The 6,482-nt window shown below is 37.5% G+C and overlaps 1 non-coding gene across 1 annotated transcript; it reads left to right on the top strand.

Moving 5' to 3' along the window:
• The first annotated feature begins 5,761 nt into the window (after window positions 1-5,761).
• TRNAG-UCC lies at window positions 5,762-5,833 on the top strand. Its single transcript has one exon. It is a non-coding gene; the product is annotated as a tRNA-Gly (tRNA).
• The last annotated feature ends 649 nt before the right edge of the window (window positions 5,834-6,482 follow it).

Here is a 6,482-nt window from a genome sequence, read left to right as displayed (position 1 = left end):
TTCCCTCCAAAATGAATATGTATTCTGAAAGAATTTTTTTTTTCTAGAAAGCTTCCCAGTGAAATGACTAAAACTGTCAATCCTGACCAGGAATGGGTTATATGATCCACTGCACATGTTAAACCTCAGAACAAAAGTCCTTAAAAAGGCCTAGCACAGAGAAATACCCTCAACCACCTTAAATAGTGCACACCATTTCCATGAAAGTAAATTTCTACACTGAAGTTCGAGAATTGAGCAGCTTAATTGCTCATTTGTCTGTAAGCCTCTGGGATAGAGTATGTTAGTTTATTTAATGCATAAATACTCCGGAGTAATTTCTAACGTATTTATTTTCCACTGATGCATCAATCATAGTCATTTGACAGGGTTCTGGAAAGCATAATCTTTTGGACTGACCATAAAAAAATGAAATATGCCAACCTTTTCAGAAGGTGATGGGAAGAAAGAAATCCCTACATGACTAAACACAAGTGCCATGTTATACATATTTCCATGTGCATATTTCCCTAAAGAGGCAGAAATTATTCAGTAATTCCTTACTATTCCCTTTCAACTCCCAGGAATATGGAGATGGAGTAAAGCAGAATCATAGACTCCAGATCACTGTACACATATCCAACATTATATTGCAAAGATAAATTATTTCTGTGGCCAGAATCAATTAGGTTAACCTAGCCGAAAGAAAAAAGGCAGAAATTTTTGTCTAAAAGAGATTGTAAGAAAGAAAGGGATAAAATAAATTGGCAAAATTAATCTGAACCTTTGTCTACGGAGTGTGAATTTTGCTACTAAAAAAAAAACCCAAACCAACTCCTGTTCTCAATCAAGTCTTTGTTTTCAGCCTTTTGAGTTGAATCTTCCAGTTATATCTTCTGATGTTAGATGGTGGTTGTGGGTGCTTCTTGTCTTGCTTAAAAACATGCCAAGAAAGCAGTCTAAAGAAAATAGGAATGGGAATGAAGAATAGAAGTGTATGGAGGGACAAAAAAAGGAAAAATGCCCTACTGAATCTTTGGGTTCCTTTAGTCGTATATGATGCTAAACCATATACATGACTTCTACATATTCGATCCGCAGAAATAAAGAGGTACTTTTACTACTCCTCTCTGTTACTGTGTCTATAAATCTTATCCTCCAGAAAAGACTTTGTTATGGAAAGGGGTACAAATCTAAGGGTGAAAGTGTCTGAATCCTGCCTCCTTTAGGACTTCAGATCTGGCTAATAAACGTAGAATAGAGACAGAAGGTTGTATAGCTGCCTTCTTGAATCAACCACAGGAATAAAAAAAAAAAACCTAGACCACTTTGGTTTTTAATAATCCTTTTTGATTGGGGTTGGATTTTTAAATTTTTTTTTTGATGTGTGTTCTCAAATGGAGCACGGTCAGTGACAACTGTTTCCCTAAGGCATCAGAGAGTCAGTTCTTGCTCGTTGAGTAGCTAATTCTTAGACACTAAGTAATTTCTCAGGCATGCATTGTGTTCATCCTGAAAACATCTAAAACACTGTTGAATGTATTGTATCCAGTCTGCAGAAAACAACATCAGTAGATTAGTGAATATAAAACCTTTGTATTCACAGATGATATTCCTATTCTTAAAATTAATTAACTGCCAATAAGAACAATTTAGACTGAGAGAAAATGGGAGTGGTCATTTTGTGATTTATTGTGAATTTAAGAATGTTTAGATTATATGAATACCACCTTGTGTAAAACTTTTAAGTTTGAACAAACCGTTTGATATTTTTAATATGAATAGAAAGAAAAAGGGTCCATCCAGAAGTGGATTCACTAGCTTACTTTAGACATCCCAGCCTCAGATTAATCACCTTCTGAAAGTGCCCATGCACATTTTTGCATGGCATCCCAGCTTCTGAAGCCAAATACATGAATGCAGGAAAAAATCTCAGTTCAGATTTTCATTTAACATCCTATCCCTTAATAATTCAAAGAAAAGCTAAAGAAAAAAGCCAATAATGGCTTAAGAATTACTTCAGATTTTTTAAACAGTTACTATACTGGGGACAGTTGCTTGGTTTTCAATTGATTTCATCCTTGTGATGGTTAGAAAGAAGTTAACTGGTGAGTTCTTTATTTTAGCCGTACTATACAAGCCTTGTTGGGGCTTCACTGCATCTGGGTCAGTAAGCTCTCCTTAGCACTAAGAATCATATTTTCAGGAAAGTTAACAACTTACTATTAATTATAGTATTATTAATTTTATGTATGCCATAGAAAGAATTTTGTTGCTTGCCATTAAATTTCTGTTAGGTATTGGTAGAGAGTAGAACACAATTCCATTTTGAAAAGTCAAACATTTTTCTAGAGATTAATAAAGAAAGACTCAGTAATTATAATGAGAAATTATAGAATTACTAATACTTTCTATTAAATCTGAAATCATGTAATTTTCTTAACTAAAAAGTTGATTTTTTTTTTTTCTCTTGGTGTATTAACTGTAAATACATAAAGCTTTCAAATAGCTTCCAAAGGATCTTGTGCCACTAATATTATTTTGTCACTATTCGCCTAATGTATGTTAGGTAGTTTTCTGAAATTTAGATGTCTTTAATTTATTTTGAAGTTTTAAAGCTGTTTCTTTACTAGAAAAAATCGTAAAACTTGTGATGGCTAATAGCTTCTATTCAGACAGTAGCACTAAAACTCTCTGAAATCTTTTGAGATATGTTATTATTTTTAACCTTTTGCTCTCATATGGTAGAAGGAATGTACTTGACCTACCGTATAAGCATATTATCCTTCCAGACCAAATAAACTGAGGTCTATACTCTGGGGAGAATCTTATTGCCAGAAAACCAGACAAGTTCAGTGTTGGTTAAACCTAGGTTTTAATTTTTATGTTTGAATAGCTTCTAGATTTCTGCATGCTGTGGATCCACAGCACCTCAATTATACAATTAGCTGAGGCCTTGCACTGTAAACAAAAAGCATATGTAGCATGCCCAGAATGCCCAGATCTTCATCAGCAACAGAGGTCACTAGTAGTAAGCAAGGCACGTCCTTTGCCAGAAAAGCAATGCTGCTGCACCTGCACTGAGCAGTCTTTGAAACAAGGGTTAATGGAGAGGTTAGCCTGATGATGCACTAAGTAGTTGAAGATGATATTGCAGCAAAAACAGTCACATATGCAACTAATTTTGTGTAAACCCAAACAAAGGAAGCCTTTAATAAGAAAGCAGAGAGTGTGTCATTACATGTGTGGTAGGAGCCCTTTTAATTATGCCACAGTAAAGTACTTCCTCTTTGCTCTGTGCAGTAGACTTGTAGTCAACAAATTTGTTGCTTAGTGAATTAAAAGCAGATTAGGAAAGGCTACCATCACATGTTCATCTTGTTCTGATAAGACATATTAAGGATTAATTTGATCTGCTTGTTCATCAAGTGCTACTGGAATCTGTGTACATATGTGTGTGTAAGAGAGAGAGAGAGGGAAAACAAGAAGTAATCAGGGCAAATTTCATGCAGAGCTCGTGATTTGGCAATGTGTGTGTATTGTGTGAATTTACAAGAGTTACTAAAGTTAATGGGGCTTTGCATTTGGGACTGGAACACTGGGATCAGATTTCAACGGATTTCCAGGTGCCTACAGATGTTCAGAAGTGTTTCTAGAATTCCTCAAGCAGGATAAGACTACTTTGACATAGGGAATGCAACCCTCTGAATTTACCTGCAACTTTGGGTGCTTAAATTCTTTAGGAATCTCGTGTGTGTTTAAACAGCTTTATGAACTGAGACCAGGTGGCTGCCTTTCACAAAGTCCTTAACCAGTCCCACATCCCTGTCCTGTTCTGCCCAACCACTTCAGCTTCCAGCTTTCTTAGAGCAGACAACCCACATCCAGTGCTTTATCTCAATTCAAAGGTGGCCTACCTCTCTTTCCAGTTCTACCAGACAGTTTTAAACTCATCCCCTTCACTCTGAGAACACAAAAATGACATAGTTAAGGCTATAACTTTAAGAAGGAGAAATATCACCATTAGTAAGAAAAACACACACACTTCTTCCAGGTTAACTTTTTTACTAAAATTACCCAAATTTCCTATACAGTAAGCTAGTAATTTTCAAATGGTAGTCCACAGACTTTCAGGTTCCAAGGAATATTTCTTCAGGGAAATATGTAAAGAATAGCCTTTTGTGACAATTGTTAAACCATACTCTTCAATAATGTTGGAAAAAAATGTTGTTAGGCTTAAATTTATTATCTCTACCTTTGCAGTTTTACTGGAAAAAAATATTTGTTATCTACCTGTTAGAAGAAAAAGTATGAAAATCATTACAATAAGGTATGTATTTTTTGAAAGTGATTGTGGTTAGTGAGTTTCACATGTCCCATGGTATCATCTTCTTAAATCATTAGCCTGCTGGCTCAGGGCAAAGGCCCCGTGCAAAAGGGTTCCACAGGTGCACAGAAAATTTGGAGCCAAAAGGAATGGTTTGCTATGTGTTTACCAAATAAGCACAAGGCAATACATGTACCCTGCATGTCACAGAAAAGCTAAAATAAACTCCATTAAGCAGTGGAGCCCTCTTAGCTTGTTATGGTAAGTCTTCATTCTAAATACACTTCACAGTATGAACTCACAGCCTATATGCAAAGCCTGCCAAACAGGATCTTTGTTCACTTTGCTGATTTTTAAAATCAGTTGTGAGAAGAAAAAGAGAGAAGTCCTGATATCCTTAGTATGGTATAAGTGTGCTTTGTAGACTTTTCTCTAACGTTGCCTAAGATTTCACCATACAAACACTAGATGATTCTGGGTAAAATTGCCAGAATATGTACAGGACTGGGAGACCTGTTATGGACCCATTTATTCCCCAGATGCAGGCAAAGTGACAGAAAAGGTCAGGAATCAGGAGATCAATGGATGTATAACCATAGTTAGTTATTCTGATAACCACTGCAGGAAGCTTAAGACTGAGGACTTGAGACTGAAAAAGACACGGTGGTCTCTTTATCAGGGGGAATTGAGAGCTGGCACAAAATGTATTAATCCATAAGCTTGCTAAGAAAAGCAATGCATTCTTCCATGTTCAGAAACAGATATGTGTGTAAACAGGACAGTTTCAGAAAAGGAATCACAGATGCACTAGAATGCCCTGAGTTATTCATAGAATATCCTCACAGCATGTGAGTTTTGAGAATTGTCCCTCTAAAGTAGTTTGTTGGCTCTATCCACTGTAGTAGAAAGCCTTTCATCATACATTATGTGAGAAAAATGTACTTAAGTTTGAGATTCAGAATTTCAAACTTGTATGTCAGATAATCCTCTTTAAAATATCAGCTTTTGGTAAATCCATTCAGTTTATTTTCAGCCACATTTTTCCTGTGAACTTGTGTTTCTTTGGATGATACTGAGAAGATGCTGTTTGCTGGCCTTTTTTTCCAACTATGCCATTATCTGCAGTACCATTTCTAAAGATTTTGTTCTTTTGTTTGGACTTTATTTTAAACAAATCACAATGTTAGAAAAATTTTACTGAATGATACTTTTTTCTTCTCAATTGTAAAAAAAAACCAAACAAAAACACACACAAAAAACAAACCACAAAAAAACCCACCCCAAAACCCCCAAAAAGCTTTCCAGTGGCAGCTGTGGAAAAAAACTTGGACGTTTCCTTCAATACTCCTTTTTTAATGCTTGGGGTGGGCAGTCACTAAGCACAGTGGGTGGAACAGGAATGGATGGGAACTGGCAGATAAGAAGGAATCTGGGCAGCAACCTACTAACAGCAGCGCATTGGTGGTATAGTGGTGAGCATAGCTGCCTTCCAAGCAGTTGACCCGGGTTCGATTCCCGGCCAATGCAGGCATCTGCTTTTTGGTACATCTTCCAGAGGGTTGGCTGGTACACCAGCAGGTGGTGCTGCCATCCAAAGGGACCTCGACATGCTGCAGAAATGGGCCAACAGGAACCTCGTGGTGCTTAACAAGGAGAGAAGTTCAAAGACCTGCAGCTTGGGAGAGACAACCTGCATATGCGGGTGGTTACCCAGCTAGAGACCAGATTGCCAGAAACAGAGATGGTAGACGCCAAGTTGAACGTGAGCCAGCAATGTGCCTTTGTAGTGAAGAAGGGTAAATGTGGGTGGTGTGCTTTGTTAGACAAACCATCGCCAGCAGGTAGAGGGGAGGTAACTTCACCCTGCTGTTCAGCACTACCTAGGCAATGCTCGAGCAGTTGCTGTGTCCAGTACTGGAGAGCCATTGGCATCGAGATAGTTCAATGAGCCACAAGGATGGTTAAAGTGCTGGAACCTTTCTTCTGTGAGGAAAGACTGAGAGAGCTGTATAGCCTGGAGAACATCAGGGCAAGGAGAACTTATTATTGTCTATAGACAGCTGCAGGAAAAGTGCAAAGAGAATGGTGCCAGGATCTTTTCAGTGGTGTCTTGTGGCATGACAAAGGCAATGGACACAAACTGAAACACAGAAGGTTCTCTTGGAATGTCAGGAAA

This window comes from Merops nubicus, unplaced genomic scaffold (assembly GCF_000691845.1).
Source record: "Merops nubicus isolate BGI_N331 unplaced genomic scaffold, ASM69184v1 scaffold11318, whole genome shotgun sequence".
Classification (NCBI taxonomy): Eukaryota; Metazoa; Chordata; class Aves; order Coraciiformes; family Meropidae; genus Merops; species Merops nubicus.
Note: the sequence above shows the minus strand (reverse complement) of the source record. Positions and strands in the feature narration are given on the sequence as shown.